Below are 19,438 nucleotides of genomic sequence, written 5' to 3'. Positions count from 1 at the left end.
CGAAACAATCATAAAAAAAATATCAAAAAAATTGATTTTTTGAGTTTTTTTGCTTTTATACTTGTACATTTTTTTTTTGGGTTGAGATAGACATAAACGTTGCTCCAAAGAAAAAAAAGAAGATTAAATTTCCTTCAAAATGCTGTAGTCACTAGATTTTTTCATTGAAAATTAACCGAAGTATGGCCATTTTAATCTATCTTTTTTTCGCATTTTTAGTTTTACTCAAGTAAAACAGAAACATTTGAGGGGAAAGTAGGATAACTTAAGCACCAAGAACTGATAACGAGATTTTGTAGAGGGGTTAAATACAATCATTGTTCAATATGGGAGGGGGGTCAATGTCCCCTCGTTTTGGCGGGAGTTGCAATTTTCTAAAAAAAATACCTAAATTAAAAAAAAATTATTTAAAAACAACGGCAACACTTACAGTTTTGCTTGATACTTTTTTCAAACGAGTGATTCCGATAAAGAAAGTATTTTGTCTATTTTTCAATTTTCTCAAAAAGTAGAAGGCATAGGAACATTATGATTTTTATGATTTGATAAGAAATCAATTAAGGCAGTTTACTTTGCCGATGAATTTCGTATAGAAGTCCACAGTCTTTGTGAAAATTGTACTCAATGTGCTTTTTAAACTTTTTTTTCACAAGTTTTGACTTTGAAATCGGGTATTTCAAAAACAATTGATTAAAATAACTTAATTTTTAAATTAATATTAAGTTTATAATTCTAGCTTTTGAAAAAAGTATCAAATCAAAATTGTAAGTGTTGCCGTTGTTTTTCAATAATTTTTTTTTATTTTAAGTATTTTTTTAGAAAATTGCCCCTCCCGCCAAAACGGGGGGACATTGACCCCCCCTCCCATATTAAACAATGACTGTATTTAACCCCTCTACAAAATCTTGTTATCAGTTCTTGGTGCTTAAGTTATCCTACTTTAACCTCAAATGTTTCTGTTTTACTTGAGTAAAACTAAAAATGCGAAAGAAAGATTGATTAAAATGGCCAGGCCATACTTCGGTTAATTTTCAATGAAAAAATCTAGTGAGTACAGCATTTTGAAGGAAATTTAATCTTCTTTTTTTCTTTGGAGCAACGTTTATGTCTATCTCAACCCAAAAAAAAATGTACAAGTAAAAAAGCAAAAAAACTCAAAAAATCGATTTTTTTGATATTTTTTTTATGATTGTTTCGACTATTTTGGTATGGAAATTTTGTTTATCAATTTTTAAAAACATTATTCCAATAGGAAATTTAATTTTCTACAAAAAGTTTAATGTGCAATATATCAAAATTTTGCTTGGTTTACGAGGTATATTGAAAAAAACCAAAAAGGGGGCTTTTGCAGCCCTATCTTCAGTTTCCACCCTCTCATTTAATAGCACTCCGCGGTTTCATCTTCTTTTATAACCCATTGAACGATTCCTGCAATAAAAACCCGTGAACGTCTTAGTTCCTTTCTAAACTACATAATCAATAGCCTAATAAGTAAATTTCTCATGAAAGATTTAAATAAATTTTCACTTAATAAAAATGTGATAAACGAAAAGTGGATTAAAGAAAAATTGTTTTCAAAATATTTTTGAGTAATTAGACTTTTTACAAAAATGATGGAAAACAAAAATGTAAATTGTGGCAGAAGGCTATGCGCGCATATGTTCATTATGGCTACTCCTCATGTTTTCAGAAACAGGACGAAGCCGTTCGTTCGATTTTGACATAAGCCTTTGTTAGCTCATGCCTATTATAGTTGGGCACTAACTTTTGGATCACACTTTGGGGCTGTTCGAAACAAAAAAAGAAGTTATGAACTGTTCGTTTTCGACGTTTTTTGTACAGATCAGGAGATCTCGATGCAAGCGGAGGCCATTAACAAAACTTCAAGGATAACCCGAAGTACATACTCCGATTTTAGTACAATTTTGAGTACGATTGTGCGTCTTGAAGGGTATAGGGTTTGAATTAATTAAGGAAATCACCGAATCTACAACATTCAAAACCAATTTGAAGCTATTTTACTTGGAAAGGTTAACTTTGATAAAAATAAAAACAAAACCGACTTCCATGGATTCAAACTGGGATTTATGGTTACTAATAGATTCTACAATCAGAACTGGACGAAATAAAATGGGACCACACTGGTAGGCACCAGCTCTCGTATACAAAAAGAACTATCAAATTTGGTTTTACTCAGTCTGAAGTTATGAGGTAATATAACAAACATAAAAAAAAATACAGACGAATTGATAACCTCCTCCTTTTTGGAAGTCGGTAAATACTACCTATATAGAAGTTTATCACATCTCAACCTGTTCAATAAAAGATGGACAGACGTGCAATATCCTTACAGATACTTCATCACCACAGGCATTGTATACAAGATTTGTCATATAACACCAAAAGACATTTGTTATATTAATAATTTGCGATTAAACACGGATTATCTGCGTCCGTATTACACTCATATTTAAGGTGTTTCGAATTTCTTCTACATATTGCATACCAATTAGAAATGAAACAGTAGCAAGCAAGAGGCACAGAAACAAAAGTAGAAGCAGTGCAGACAGAAAGCGGAAGATTGCCGATTTTTATGAAAAGTTGGGTTTAGTTACTGACCAACCGAAGTAATAAGGAGGGGGAAATACAAACTAGGGAACACAATTCTGTTATCGTTGCAGAAATAGATAAATAACTGATTGAAAGATTCGCGAATTATTTAAAACTATTTCTACACTGAGGGAAAAAAAACAACTTAAAATCAACGAAAACCACGTTGATTTTTCGAATGATTTTGCGTTGACGACGAAAATTTTAAAATCAAAGTAGAACATCGTAAGTTTAAAGTGGTTTGCCGTTATAAAACATTTTTAAATCAAAGTTGCTTCAACTTTGAAAAAAAGCATAAATTTATTAAAAAAAAAAAGAAAAAACTGGCAGCCGCTGGGCATCGAACCTGCAACTCTTGGGTCACTAGGCGAATGCTTTACCACTGTGCTATCTCACTGTTGGAAATTAAAGTGGTAAAATGCTACAAAAGCTGAAGTCTGACAAAAATAAAAAAATTTCTTAAGTTGTTTCAATTTTAATTTAAAGATACTTCATGTTAGTTTTTTCAACATTAAATCAACGTTGAACATATTACATTTTACGTTGCGGTTTTTCCCTCTGATTGATTGATTGATGTTTGGGGTGTAATATTTACTGCGACCTGTAAGATCTATTGTACCCCCCTTTTAAGCTAAATGAGTTAGTACCTCATTTTATAGCTCATCCTCTAACCTAATTCCTTCCATGAAATTGATTATTTGGGGTATTTTCAAAGAGTGCAATTTATCCTCTTCGACTTGGTAGCGACCCATGTGTTTAAGTCTTTGGTGTATTAGTGCATTGCAACTACCCAGGATGTGGTCTGGTGTTTCTTCTTTTTCGCTACAGAATTTACATGTTGCACTATTTACTAAGCCCAAAATATGTAGGTGCCTTCTTAACTTACAGTGGCCCGTGAGCCGTGAGTAGAGCTGTAGCAAATAGTATGTATTCGTTACTAAAATGCGGGTATTAGCTTCAGTAACGAGTAACGAAACGTTACTTTCTAAACAGTATCGTTACTCGCATGTTTCGTCACTGGGTACTGAAGTAACGAAACATACGAGATACGAAACATACGAGTAACGACCCCATTCCAATTTCAATACTAAATCATCCGATATTTGAGATACGAAACGAAGTGATACACTCAATTTGGCGTATTTAGCATCTCGTATCGATATCGTTACCGTAGTCGGAATGCTAACTCCAGATAATTATCTGGAGTTTACTTTTGTCTCGATAAAAACAGTAGTTCCAAGGTATAGTTGAGTTATCGATAATAATTTATACAGAAATATCAAAAGACCCTTTTTAGTATTTTCTCTATGTGGCCGAAATACATATACCCATGCCGCAACCAATGTGTTTATGACCTTTTTGTTAATGGTCTTGAAATGTAGTTTAAGAATGTACAAAAGTGTTTTGGTTTTTGAAAAAAATTGTTAATTTTCAGTGCAAAATTTTCAACTGAAAAAAAAGCCGAGAAAACGAGGTTTGAAAATCACTGTCAATAGAAAAAAAAAATAAAAATTGTTAGACATGGTTGTATTGAAGTGTTAATATTCCGGGACCTGCGCGGTGTTCTTTTGAAATTAAAGTCTCTAAAGAATTGTGATAAGATTACTGAACGGATATAAACAAAAAATTACGAAAGTTTTGTCGAAAAAATCGAAAAAAATAAAAAAAATTTCCACGTTTGATTAAAAAAAAAATCGAAAAAAAATCAGTATAGCTACCTTCAAACTCTTATAACATGAGAACGCCGCAACTTAAATTAATGCTTATGGCTTTAAAACGTAGCTTACAAATTGTTTTTGTTTTTTTTTTTCAAAAAAAAAAATTTTTCACTCTTATACCAACGTACGAAAGATACTTAAAATACCAAACATACGAAACGTATCAAATAAATGAAATATACGAAAAGTACGAAACGTACGAAGCATGCGAAAGTAACGAAACATACCAAACATGCGAGACATACGAAACATACGAAATATACGAAAAATACGAAGCATACGAAAGTAACGAGTAACGATATTCTTGATGCGGGTACTAGTATCTAAAGTAACGTATACATGCGGGTACTCATTTTGTCGTTACTTGTACAGCCCTACCCGTGAGGAGCCCAGTGATTAACCTGAGATTGTTCCTACTTAGACTGATACATGATTTGAAACGCTCTCGGTTGTAGTTCCCGAGGAGCATTTTCGCTTGTCTCAGTTTTGGTAGTTCTGCCCAGTTTTTTGTTCTCCTGGACTCCTTGTCTAGTTTTATTTTATTTTTAATGACATTTTCTCCTATTCCGCAATACGGTTCGGGTCCCATTAAAGGGGAATTTGCTCCCGTTTTTGCTAAGGAGTCCGCCTCCTCGTTACCCTGGACACCAACGTGCCCAGGTACCCAGTGGAGAGTGACTTTGTTTATTTTGCCAAGTTCGTTAAGTTTTCCTATACACTCCAATACTAGCTTGGAGTTGATTTCGTAGGATTTAAGTGCTTTTAGGGCAGCTTGACTATCAGACATAATGGCAATGTTTTTATTCCGGTGATTTAATTCGAGGTTTATTTCTGCACATTTTACAATGGCATTTACCTCAGCTTGAAAGATACTTGGGGATTGACCCATAGGCACGGAGAGTTTGGTACTAGGCCCAAAGACGCCTGCCCCTGTACCTTCCGCTGTTCTCGACCCGTCTGTGTACCATTTGATGGTATTTTCTTTAAAAGAGTAGTTGATAGATTCACCTACCCAATCTTTTTTACTACTGAGATGTATATTGTAGTTTTTCACAAAGTTATAATTTGTGACCATTGCATCTCTTGGAAAGTCAAGGAAGTTTTCTTCTGAGGATCTGGACAGGAATTCTCTTTCTCTGTTGCCTATGCATTTTCCAGCCCCAGTTCCTTCCTTGGCAAATCTCATGATAGCTCCCTTAGCAGCACTTTCAATAGTAAGGTGAAGTGGAGTTAAATCAAGAATAACCTCCATTGCTGCTGTAGGGCATGTTCTCATAGCCCCGGTGATGCAGACACATGCGAGTCTTTGCACTTTATCTAGTGATTTCCTAGTTATTGCAAGATCAGTTCTTTTGTGCCAAGCCACCGCACCATAGGTAATTATAGGTCTTACCATCATAGTGTACATCCATCTTAGGATGTATGGTTTGCAGCCCCATGAATTGCTTGCTAATCTTTTGCAATTCATTAAGGCTTTCGTAGCTTTACCAGTGGTTATTTCTACGTGTTTGTTCCAGAGGAGTCTAGTGTGATACCTAGATACTTAACGGGGAAGAAGTCTTTTTTTGGTAAATGGTATAATTGTTGTCTTGGTAGGATTGATGTTAAGTCCTGCCGATAGACACCATTTCCGAATGTTTTTCAATCCTCCTTGAATAATATCGCAAAGAGTTTCTTCAAACTTTCCACTGGCTATTATTACTATATCATCGGCAAAACCGAGACATCGTATACCTAGGGAAGTTAGATTTTCTAGTAGTTCATCAACAACAATACTCCAAAGTAAGGGTGAAAGGACCCCCCCCTGAGGACAGCCTCTTGTTGTGATGATAGTTTGTACATTAAGACCTCAGCTGTTCTTGTGCTCAGCATTTCATTGATCCATCTCACTACATTGATAGGGACTTTTTTCCTTTCAAGAGCTTTGTTTACAGCGACATGAGAGGTGTTATCAAATGCTCCCTCTATGTCTAGAAAAGCACATAGGGCTGTTTCTTTTGCATCCAAAGCTCTTTGTATGGAATTTGTTAGCTCGAAAAGGGCAGTTTCCGTAGATTTGCCTGCCCTGTAAGCATGCTGGCGATGGTTAAGTGGCATATTTATTAAAACTTCTGATCTAATGAAGTTATCTATTACTTTCTCCAAAGTCTTAAGTAGAAATGATGTCAGGCTAATTGGCCTGAATGACTTTGGATGGGTGGTATCTTTTTTCCCAGTTTTGGGAATAAAAATTACTTGGGCTTGGTACATGCCCAAGTGCCATGCTACTACGAAGTATGCTAATAATGTACGGCATCAGGTCTTCCGCCCCTTTTTGAAGTAGAGCAGGGAAGATACCATCGACACCTGGTGACTTAAAAGGTTGAAAGGTGTTTATCGCCCAGTCAATTCTTTTGCCTGAACAGATAGCTGTAGCTAACTTCCAGTCTGTTTTGTTAGGTTTGAAAGTTGTACTTTCTATAACATTTCCTGTCATTGGAAGCGATCCTGGGAAGTGAGTGTTAAGTAGCAGAGTCGACATTTGTTCTTCATTTTCAGTAAAGCTACCATCATTGTATCTAAGCGCTAGCGACTTTATGGTTTTGTCTTTCGCTAGACCCTTGTGTAGTCTCGCTGCAACTGGAGTAGCGGTAATATTTTCACAAAAACTCACAAAACTATTTCTTTTTGCTTTTCTGATTTCTTTGTTGTAAATTGTCAACTCTGCCGTATAACCTTAACACTCCCCAGTTCTTTTTGCCTCATTAAACAGTTTACGTTCCTTTGATCTTTGTTTCGACAGATTTTTGCTCCACCAAGGAGCATCTTTCTGACTTTTGATTGCTTTAATAGGACAACTGAGTTCAAATGCCTCATTGATTGCTCCACTAAACTCATTAACCATATGGTCAAGTTCAAGGCAATGCCGTCTTTACCATAAGGGCACACGGGGCCCGTGCCCAGGGCCCCCATTCTCAGGGGGGGCCCGAAGGAACGAAAATTTCTCTCACACATTTATTCTCAAAACATTTTTGTCGGGCAGACCATCTACCAAAAAATTTTAGTTTTTATATGGCAACCAAATAAAGTTTTTTCTACACCTATACGGAAAATACAATATGTTTTCAAAATGAAAACAAATTATGTGGCGTTGTATGCGGACAAAAATTTAAATCCAAACGACCAAACCTAAATTAAATTTTCCAAAAAATAAGACAATAATGTTTGGGTACTGCCTAAAACAGAAATATTTCAACTTTTTTCAACTTTTTTAACCCTATTCCTGTTTGGGTACTCTGAAATTGTACATTTTTTCACAAAAAAGATGGCCGCGAGAGAGAAAAAAATTTCCCCTTCTTGCGAATTTCTGCCCAAAAAATTTCATCGATTTCATTTGTTCTTGTCGCACAACAAAGAAAACAAACTACAAACATGGTGGCGTGGATTTTTTTTTTGTTTTTTTTTTATTTATTTCGTTTTAGTGATATAATGCTCAAAACAAATTAATATTTTTTGAACAAAATAATAAAAAAAGTGTTTCAAAAATAAAACAAAGTTTTTTTTAATATTATTCATTTCTTTTTTTTTTAATTTGTGTTTACATTTTTTAATGAACAAAACAATGTACAAACATGGCGATGTGGCTATGTTTTGTGTTTTTATTTTTATTTTTTGTGTTTTAATGGTTAAGAAGTGATTTATTTTATAAATGATTTATGAGAAAATGAATAAAAAAAAGTGTTTGTAAAACAAAACAAAATGTTTTGATATTTTTCCTTTCTTTATTTTTTTTTCAATTGGTGTTGTTGTTTACATTTTTGTTGTTGTAGAAAAAGTAGCAGAAAATTTGTGCCAAAAGCGTTTGGGTACTTTTACACAATTTTTCTTTCTCTGAGAGAATTTCATCCCCACTCCTTAAAATTTGACAGGTTTCATATTTTTGTGCAAAAAGAACCCAAACAGACCTAATATTTTCAAAAAACAAGAAAACACTGTAGGTAAGATTATTTATTAATGATAAAAACAACGAAATCTCTTCCATTATCTTTTTCCTTAAATAATAATTTCGTTGGAAGTTCGCAAAACTGTCAAATTTGTAGTGCGTGTTAAAATCAGTGTAAAAATATGTGTAGATTCGTATTGAAAGACGAAAAAAGAATCAATTCGTTGGCAAAAAAACATCAATACATTTTCCGTTGGAAAACGTTTAAAAAAAACTATTGCCGGCTCATCGACGGTACATCAATGTTTTGATAATTTTTTTGTATAAACCTTTTTATGTCAAAATATTCATTAAAATCGGTTGTGGCGTTTACATTAAGAAATCGGTTCTATGGCAAGTAGTACCGTTAATAACGGTCCAAAAAATATTTTTCTTATTTCAAAAGTGCGTTCTTATTTGCAGCATTACATGTTTTTTTCAAAGCAAAATCCTAATCCGTTTTTGAGAAAATTGCAATATCTCGAAAACTTTATATTGGAGATATCCGTTAAGAAGGAGACATTAAAATAAAATAAAATAAAATAAAATAAAATAAAATAAAATAAAATAAAATAAAATAAAATAAAATAAAATAAAATAAAATAAAATAAAATAAAATAAAATAAAATAAAATAATAAAATAAAATAAAATAAAATAAAATAAAATAAATAAAATAAAATAAAATAAAATAAAATAAAATAAAATAAAATAAAATAAAATAAAATAAAATAAAATAAAATAAAATAAAATAAAATAAAATAAAATAAATTAAAATAAAATAAAATAAAATAAAATAAAATAAAATAAAATAAAATAAAATAAAATAAAATAAAATAAAATAAAATAAAATAAAATAAAATAAAATAAAATAAAATAAAATAAAATAAAATAAAATAAAATAAAATAAAATAAAATAAAATAAAATAAAATAAAATAAAATAAAATAAAATAAAATAAAATAAAATAAAATAAAATAAAATAAAATAAAATAAAATAAAATAAAATAAAATAAAATAAAATAAAATAAAATAAAATAAAATAAAATAAAATAAAATAAAATAAAATAAAATAAAATAAAATAAAATAAAATAAAATAAAATAAAATAAAATAAAATAAAATAAAATAAAATAAAATAAAATAAAATAAAATAAAATAAAATAAAATAAAATAAAATAAAATAAAATAAAATAAAATAAAATAAAATAAAATAAAATAAAATAAAATAAAATAAAATAAAATAAAATAAAATAAAATAAAATAAAATAAAATAAAATAAAATAAAATAAAATAAAATAAAATAAAATAAAATAAAATAAAATAAAATAAAATAAAATAAAATAAAATAAAATAAAATAAAATAAAATAAAATAAAATAAAATAAAATAAAATAAAATAAAATAAAATAAAATAAAATAAAATAAAATAAAATAAAATAAAATAAAATAAAATAAAATAAAATAAAATAAAATAAAATAAAATAAAATAAAATAAAATAAAATAAAATAAAATAAAATAAAATAAAATAAAATAAAATAAAATAAAATAAAATAAAATAAAATAAAATAAAATAAAATAAAATAAAATAAAATAAAATAAAATAAAATAAAATAAAATAAAATAAAATAAAATAAAATAAAATAAAATAAAATAAAATAAAATAAAATAAAATAAAATAAAATAAAATAAAATAAAATAAAATAAAATAAAATAAAATAAAATAAAATAAAATAAAATAAAATAAAATAAAATAAAATAAAATAAAATAAAATAAAATAAAATAAAATAAAATAAAATAAAATAAAATAAAATAAAATAAAATAAAATAAAATAAAATAAAATAAAATAAAATAAAATAAAATAAAATAAAATAACGTCTCTTGGAAATCACGTACAAATCGTCTGTATTGAGTTTTTAGCGAATCTATCAATCCGTTTGAGCTCTTTTTTCCCATTCTTCAAACAGAAACTTATAACCGGTACAGGGAAATTATTGGCAGTATTAAATGTACAATTATTGGCAGTGGCAACGTTTGATGTCTCAATGCGCGTATTATTGGCACCCCCTACCAATAATAAAGACACTAGGTACTTTATATGGAACGATATATTGGCAGCCCTTTTTAACCAACCATTGCTTTTTAGCCAACCATTGTACTTATTTTACTTTCCAAAAGGGCCCCAAATTCTTGTGTGCCCAAGGGCCCCAAGATAGTTAAAGACGGCCCTGGTTCAAGGTGACTTTCAGTCGTTCTAGCCGGACCGATTCTTTCAAGATTGATTTGTACCACACTCTTATAAAGAGTGTAGCTGTCATTATATCGACTATAATACTTTTAGCCCATACCCCATATTTCTTGCGAAAATGAGCGCCATCTACACATAAACTTTTAATTCATGGTAGCACTTAGCAGTACAATTGAAGGATTAATTTCACCTGTGGGAAAAATGTAAATGTCTCAGGATGATTTGGAGTATAGCCAAAAAGAATACAAAAATATAAAGCTAATGCATTCAAAAAAAAAAATTCACAAGCCTGAAATTGAAAACGAAGAAGTCTTTATTAATATTTTTTATAATATATTTATGTAAATTCTTTTAGCACTGCGAGGGAAATTAATAAATTAAGCCAGACACCCAGAAGAAGATATGAAACTTCTGACGTCATACTGGTTGGTTTGCCTTAAAGTTCGGATTGATACTTTTGGCTAAGTATGCGTGAAAAGATTGAGCTTTTGGATAAGTATGTGTGAAAAGTCGGACGCTTTTGACTAAGTATGTCTAAAAAAACTGTGGTTACACTATGTGTGTATTCCATACATGTTGGATTTTTTGTATTTATAATTTTATAACTTGTAAATTTGTTCGTAATTATTTTGTTTTATATTGTGCATGTGGGAGGTTGTATTTTTGTCTACTAACCACTACCATGCACTTATGATGAGCCTCTGATTGTAGTTAAAAGCTTGTTCTAAGCTTACTACATCAAAGAATCTGAAGTGAAAATTCCACATTTATTCACAAATACAAAAGAAATTACAACAACACGAAATAAACAAATGGGTTTTGGGGGGTAAAACGTGGGTATCTCTGATAAAGGTATCAGTGTTTTTATTTTTATTAAACTGTGCAGTGTTCTTTGCTTGGTTTTTCGTTACATAAAAATTAAATTTGCCGTGCCTTTATTTTTAAAAATGATATTTGCTTGTTTGCTCGTAGTTCGAAAACTTTATCACATCGTAAAAATAAAAAAAAACTTAAAACAAACTCCCATCCTCCATCCATGGGGGTAGGTTTGTTGTGGCAGAGCAGATGGGCTTACGATGATTAGAGTCAGAGTGTCTATCTGGGACCTTTCTAAACATTTTGCTCTCGAACAGTTAAAAGAGAATTTCGAAGAAAAAAAGAGAACAAAAAAAGAGGTATCTGTTAAAAAAAAAAAAAACAAATTTCTTAATAATACAAAAAAAATGTTTGCTTCAGGGCGAGAAGGGTTCATATAACTCGATTATTTCCGTCTTACCTTTTGAAATTCTCAAACTCAACAACATAGCTTTTGGCAACATGAATATAATTTAAATCAACACCTGCACACGCTGTCAACATTATATCCACAACTTTGCTTTCAGTTCTACTCTACACACCTATCTGCTTTTCCACTCACTCTATAAACAAACACAAAACTAGAGGAAATAAATTGCACGACTGGGGTCGCACGTACTTGCTCTTATGCTTAAAGTAATTATAATGTTAAAGCTTTTTATTCAAGAAATTTAAAATTTGATATTTTGAAGAAATTTCATAAGTAGTACCTATAAAAAAATTAAATCTGTTTTTATAATTAATTAAACTCCGTTTTAAATTATCTTTAAAAAAAAAAACAAATATGCCATTTTATTTCTTGTATAAAAAGGTATTTTTAGAAAAAAATTTTCGAAAATTGTAGGAGCCGTTTTTTAAAGAAATAATTTTTTATATATAAAAATTCTTTAACATTTTTCAAAAAAAAAGTTGGTATGCCATTTTTAAGAAATAATTAATTTACACATAAAAACTAAATTTCAAAATTTTTCATTGATCTGTTTTCAAAAAATTGATTTTCCAAAAAAAAAAATTTGAAATATTTTTTAAAAAACCAAAAATGCGTTTTTTGAACATTTTCTAAAATTTTAATATTATCTTTACTTACACACTTTTGTATAAAAAATTTCATTTAAATCGGGTTAATTTTGTACGAGATATTCAGAAACGAAAAAAACCGTTCTATGACAGGTACCGTTAATAACGGTACAAAAAATATTTTTTTTATTTCAAAAGTTGGCTCTTATGTGTAGTACTACACACAAAAATTTTAATCAAAATCGTTAGAGCCGTTTTTGAAAAAAATTAACTTTTCTATTTCCGTTATATGGCAGGTACCGTTAGTTTTGGTCATAAAAAAAAAATTCAATTTTCCCTCTAGGGAATCACCAAAAACTGCTAACTACCAAGTTTGAAGAAAATCACTTCACTCGTTTAGGCTGCAGCTCCAGATAGAGACAGACAGACAGACAGACAGACAGAATTGCCGGACCCACTTTTTTGGCATTCTCCATCATCGTAATGTCATGTAAAATTGTTATCTCGAGTTCGATTTTTTTTACGAATCCTAAACTTGCCCTATAGTACCTACCTATATCGCAAGTAAAAAAGGTAACCCGAAAAATTTCGTCTTATAAACAATAGAAGAAATTTGTTTTCTTTGCTCTTTTTTCATTTACTTATTACTGCCCTTGTGACCTCTCTGTTTAACACACGCTTTCTTATGGAAGAAAATAAGACGATATTCTTCGTCTTACTTTTTGGTGAATTTTTATGTATCATGAGTCAAATTATGTTGCGCAGGTTGTGGTTGAGGTGGGCTGGTGTGTCAAAGGTTTCCACTATGATAAGAAATATGCGTGGATGTTATATTTAATGTCATAAGGCATTTTTGTTTTCAGAAAGTGCATAACATAACTGCAATTTCCATAAAGTGGCACGCAGTGCAATTTTGAAAATAATACAAGTTAAGATGATGCAAAAATTGTGAAAAGTTTTTAGGTAAGTGTTTTGATTATGACCTTAATATCATTGGCCGACAAACAAAAAAGTCGAGAGCAAGATTTTTGCTTTGTGATTTTTTTAAAATTTAATAGTATTCTGAACTCAGAAGTCACAAATTTACATTTGCCAACTTCTAAGATTTTGAAATATAAATTTCTATTTGCAATAATCTTTGAAAAAAAAATTAATTTTGTACAATAAAATAAAAAAATACACGTTGGTAGAATTCCACTTCAAAAGTACCGAAAAATAACGTTAACGTTATCTACCAGTATTTCAAAAACGTGACGGTCCAATGCAATTTTCACTTCGGGAAAATCCTTTACAAAAGTATGGTTTTGTTCAAGCTCTATTTTGTAACTTTATAGGTATTATTTTCTCTTAGAGGATTCAAATAATTTTAATCAGTTTAGTTTTATGAAGAAAACAAAATTGTAGTTAAAGGACGCTCTTACTTAAAGTTTTGTATAAACCTAGATAACTGTTGCTTCTGTCGGCGTCGAGAGATCTTTTTAGCTCGAAGGCGATTTCATGCATACATATTTTAGACATTCTCAAGAAGAAGATAGACTTTCTGATCTAGCACTTATAGGTAGAAAAAAACTTCTTCTAAATTCTAATAACTAAAAGTAGGCTTGACTTTTAAGAAAAAGTTCCTGCAGAGTTTTATTGAAGAAAAACGTAGAACTTTGCACAGTGCCTCTGTGCGCAAGGTCAAATGACGCTTTGACTGGAGTAATTGGGCCATTTTGTAAGTTAAAACCAATCATTAGAAGACAGCATTTCCACTGTTTTTAAATACGAAACGCGTATCAACAAAAAAAAAAAAAATTAATGGAGGGAGGGAGGTACTAGGGTTCCCAACTTTGGGTAGAAACAAAGGAGGAAATTTTTTTCAGAATAAAAATAATAAATAAAATAAAAGTTTTACATAAATATAGGTAGGTATATATACACTTTAATGCCTGATTCACAATATTGCGAGACGAGGCGACAAGACGAGAGCGTTGGGAGAATAAAATTGATATCCAGTTTTCGATGTTTGGTCAAATTATTTCATTCTTTTCACACACATTCTTCTATATCCTGTCAAAAATACACAATTAACCAATAAAAAACGTAACATTACCGAATGGCTTACGAATTAAGTGACCAAGAATAAATCTCGTCTCGCTCTCGTCTTGTCGTCTCGCAATATTGTAAATAAGACATTAGGAGACTTACTTTTTCTTATTGATAATAACGTAACCAAAAACTAGCATTTCTATAGCTATAGTAAAAAAAAAAAAGAATAAAATACATCACAGAATCAATAGATATTCAGTTCATAAAACTATGCGTTTAGTAGGTAAGTTACAAGAAAGATAGTCATTGCGAACATAAACGTAAAGGTATGGGGCGATTTCATAATAAATGCAGGACTACAAAAAAGAATTTATAATATTGTTATAATTACGTGTGAATTTTGACTAAGTTATTACTCGTTCTTAGAAACAAAGTAAACAGTTCTAATAAGGGGCAATTTTTCAATAGTCAGATAAACCTCAGTTAGAGCTTATTCTTAGGAATAAAAGTTTTTTTTTTATTGACATTTATTCTTCTGATAGTCTAACTGACGGACGGGTGAAAAATCAGGGCTTAGTTGGATAAATTTTTCAACAGACAGTCCTTGTTTGAATAAATGGAAGTTCTATTTCGCAGAACTGCTGCAGTCCTGCATTTATGAACTCGCTCTTGATTACATTGGCTTTTGTTTTTGAATGCAAATTCTCACATAAATAAGAGCCAATTTTTCATTATCCATATAGGGCTTATTCCTACGAATAAGCTTTTTCTTATATTGACATTTAGGGCGGAATTCATAGTCGTTATTCAAAAATGAGATTTTTTTTCTCAACTCAAGCATTAGCTCAAGTGATGTCATCATATATAGCAAAAATAGAACTGTTAGAGTTACATGAGTAAAATAATATCTTGACTTGGAAACATTATTTTCCCAATCAATCTAGCAATGCAATTTGACTGATTAGAGATAACTTTCGTAAAAAAAATATATTTTTTTTCAATTATTCGATATCGGTTTGATTTTCTGTTTGTCATGATTTAACGAAATTTGAAAATGAAGAAAAAAAATATTTACCTAAAATCTACGTCCCCGGCGAACCCCACATGCGGAGCCGTAGTGTGAAGCAGTAAAGTGGGAGAACTGTGATCCCATTCGAGATCATGATTGTCGTCGATAATGGAGAAGAAGAAGAAGAACCTAAAATCTACTACGTCCTCATATTTCAAAAAAGTGAAAAAAAATTAAACGTTTCCTGAAGTTTGGATTGTCATTAGTGCGAACCATGGAATTCCTCAAGTAAAAATGTCTCCTCAGATTTTCATCTGAGAAAAATCTTGGATTGAGTGAAGTATATGAATAATAGGGTGTCCGTTATTTCCCAAAGTGATGTTTTTGGGGGAGACACCCCCCAGATCGAAAGACCTAAGTAAGGGGAATTTACCACACAAAAAATTTTTGGAGGTCATTAACCCGTGCCTCTAGGTTCATACATACTTTCCCCATACAAGTTTGTATGGGAAATTTTTAACTTTTACATAAATTTTTTTCTCTTTCTTTAAAAGATCACATTCAAAATTTCCCGTTAAAATTTTTTTTTATATTTTATTTCGGTTTTTGAAATTATTAGCTGTTTTCATGGTTTTTGCTTTACGTTTTATTTTATTCTTATTAGAGTACACCAAACACCACCTTTCACACAATTTTAAATGCAGTTTTATTGGTTTTTAATTATTTTAAAATATTGCATTCAAAAATGTGTGTATAAATCAAAAAATTTAATTTAAAAATTTTTTTTTTGAAATTTTTGGCGTTTTTATATGTTTAAATTTATTTTTTTCCGAAAATTAAAAAATTATTTTACTGGAAAATTTTGAATGTGATCTTTTAAAGGAACTATTTTCTAACCAGAATCAACAAAAATTTTGAACATACATGGTTTAACTCGAGAGATAAAAAAATTTATGTAAAAGTTAAAAATTTCCGATACAAATTTGTATATGGGGAAAGTATGAACCTAGAGACACGGGTTAATGATATCCAAAAAATTTTTTTGCTAAATTCCCCTTATTTAGGTCCTAAATTTTCGATCTGGGGGGTGTCTTCCCCGAAAACATCACTTTGGGAAATAACGGACACCCTAATGAATAAGGATTCACTTGAGGGAATGCTTATTTCTCAACTTGATTGACGACTATGAATTCCGCCCTTATTCTTCTGATAGTCTTACTGACGGTTGAAAAATCAGGGCTAAATTAAATAAATAGAATTATTTCTTAATGTAAAAAAGGAGGACATTTAAAAGCTTAAGAGGACAAGAGGACAAAAAACTTAAAAGGAATACTGTCCTCCCAAGAGGGGGACAGTTGTGAACCGAGGTACATACATAACTTAATTTTATTTTTTGAATTCTGAATAAAATACACTGAAAAGTAACCGCTAGAGCTCATCTTTTTGAGGAAGATCATCTGCATTTCAGATTTTAGGAAATTAACTAAAAAAAACATGGATTTCGGTGGTATTAGAATGAAGGTAATTAATTTGTAACCAACCTACAGATATTATTTTACTGAAACTTACTTCATTACTCAATTCTTATTGAAACTCACTTTTTTAACGATATTCGTGTTCCAGGAAAGTATCGAAATCCATTTTAATAACAATTGATTTCCGTTCCCTTTATTTAGAGCGGGATCTTTTTTCCACTTTATATCTCATTAATTGCTATAGTTGATTTAAAACTTCACTGATTTTTTTTTAATGAATGATGTATTTAAACGAAAGCTCTAACTGGTCAGTAAAACAGTCTTTCAATATCGCCGAGTCATAAAAACCAGTTACTAACAAGGCACTAATTATTTAATTAATTACTAAGAACTCTGAATACTGTGATTCCTCCTAAGCCCTACGGATAACTAAAATTAGCTTTATAAAAACTCACCGTTAATTTTCAATCAAAATTCGCAGATTTTTTTTATAAAACACAATTGAATTTCGACATTATTCCGTCGGGATGTGGTAAAAAGGGTAAGTACCTACTTAATTGAACTAATAACTTGTTCATACAAATAACGATCACAAAAATACAAAAATTGGATTTCTTATTGTTATTCTAATTGCGGAGATTTATATGCAATGGTAGGTATATGGAAGGCAAGTATGTAGGTAGGTATTAATTTCGTTGATGAGTTAGGTAGTTCAGCTACATGTTTGTGTTTACATATTGTAATTCCATTTAACGGTGAATTATAACTAATAACTTCCACAGCACCTGTATTCTGTATACTTCGGAATTTCAATACATGCGCATGCGCATGCCCACTTAATGCGCCTTAGATGCGATTTTTCGCTTATTAATTTAATTTTAAGCTGTTTTTTTTTGTTATTGTTGGAATCAATAATGAACTTTCAAAAGATTTATTTTGGTACCTACTTCACTTTAGTTTTATCGCGCACGATAAACGTAGGTATATCAAAGCCAACGAACGTAAAACAAGTGTTAAATAAAAGTAGTATGCACTTTAAAAAGAAAACAAAAACACTGCAAATAAATGAATAGCAGAGCATATATTAAACATAAGTTAACAAAAAATGCGCAATGAATTAAAAAATATGAAAACACATCCGAACGCTCTAAAAGTAGCCACCTAACTGCTTGAAATAATAATGAACCAAGGTAATCTACTGCCACCTGGCTGAAGTTGAGAGGAGTGTTCAAGGGAACAGGTTGTTCAAGAAGACCAATGCCGCTAATATATTATTCAACAGGAAAATGACGACCATTTTTAATAAATGTGGAAGCGAGAAAAAAGAGGTATTGGAACGCCCACATTTACATTTTGCGATGTTGCTCCTCCCAGCTATGGTGAAAAGGTGATATATATTTTTGAGAAGTGTATTTGGCTCTTTTTTGTTATAGGTATAGTTATAGGTAATGAATAAATACTATATCTGTGGAATGGCAAGTGAAAAGTACGTTCATTTCCAACGTTTATCTAAAGAGTATGCCGCCATTTTCAAATAGTTTCAAGATTTGTGTGTGTCCAGTACATTTACTAATGTACTTACCTGAATGAAATTTTAAGTACGATTGGGTATTATAAGTTATAAAGGTAGGTACGTGAAAAAAAAACATAATAAACCCAAAAGTAGGTGCCTAACTTTTGGGTGTTTTTTTGTTTACTAGGTGACGTGAAATAACGCTCGGCGAAATAAGGCCCCATTTGAAATGCAGTTTTATTTCCATGAAAAAAACCAAAACAACGCTTGACGATCTTTATTTCACTTTTCACATGCAGTATTGAAATAAGCCCTCATTCGAGATAGGTAGAAATAAAGCCGCATTTCTGGAGGAAGAGAAATCTTGCTAAGTATATTTATCGTAACTTAGTACTAAGGAAATGACTTCACTTATAGTCGGAAATGATTTCATTTTTTCAGGTGAAGTTTTATATCACTGAATGTGAAAACAAGTCCTCCTTTCCTTGAGAACGAAATTCACTTTTGGGTGAAGAGGAGGTGTGAAATAATTTCGCTTTTTAATACTGTATGGACTGTTTTGATTTACTTCTACTACTTCTTCTACTACTACTTCTAATTATATCTTCCAAAAATTGAGATGCAATCATAGACAAAAATCTTGAGGTGTCTGTAGCGCTTTTTTTTTACAAGTGTCTGCAATGAAAAATTTTCTTGCACTCTTTGTTTCTAATACTTACATATATTTAAGATATGTATAACACATACCTAAGCAACAACAAAAAAAATTTAACAAATTAAAAATAAATTGAGTTCAGTTATAAGTAGATTCAATTGAATCCCAAAGTTCAAGTGCGAAACTGAAATCTTTTTTTTAATTCCGAATTTCAAATGCGAAGCGGAAAAAAGTTTTCCCACGGGAGAATGAATTTTGAGGTGTGAAAATAAAAAATTCGCTCGAATTTCCGCTTCGCATTTGTGCCCTTAATTATGAAAGTGGACTAAGTCACTCCTAAAAATGGCA

At 30.4% G+C, this 19,438-nt stretch overlaps 1 protein-coding gene across 1 annotated transcript in view; it reads right to left on the bottom strand.

Moving 5' to 3' along the window:
• LOC129916137 (homeobox protein aristaless-like) overlaps positions 1–18,018 on the bottom strand; it is a 271,629-nt gene extending 253,611 nt beyond the window's left edge. Inside the window, exon 1 of the mRNA XM_055995935.1 lies at positions 17,378–18,018. The gene's annotated coding sequence lies outside the window, so the exon portion shown is untranslated. The remainder of the gene's footprint in view (positions 1–17,377) is intronic.
• Positions 18,019–19,438: the final 1,420 nt, after the last annotated feature.

This window comes from Episyrphus balteatus, chromosome 1, assembly GCF_945859705.1.
Source record: "Episyrphus balteatus chromosome 1, idEpiBalt1.1, whole genome shotgun sequence".
Classification (NCBI taxonomy): domain Eukaryota; kingdom Metazoa; phylum Arthropoda; class Insecta; order Diptera; family Syrphidae; genus Episyrphus; species Episyrphus balteatus.
Note: the sequence above shows the minus strand (reverse complement) of the source record. Positions and strands in the feature narration are given on the sequence as shown.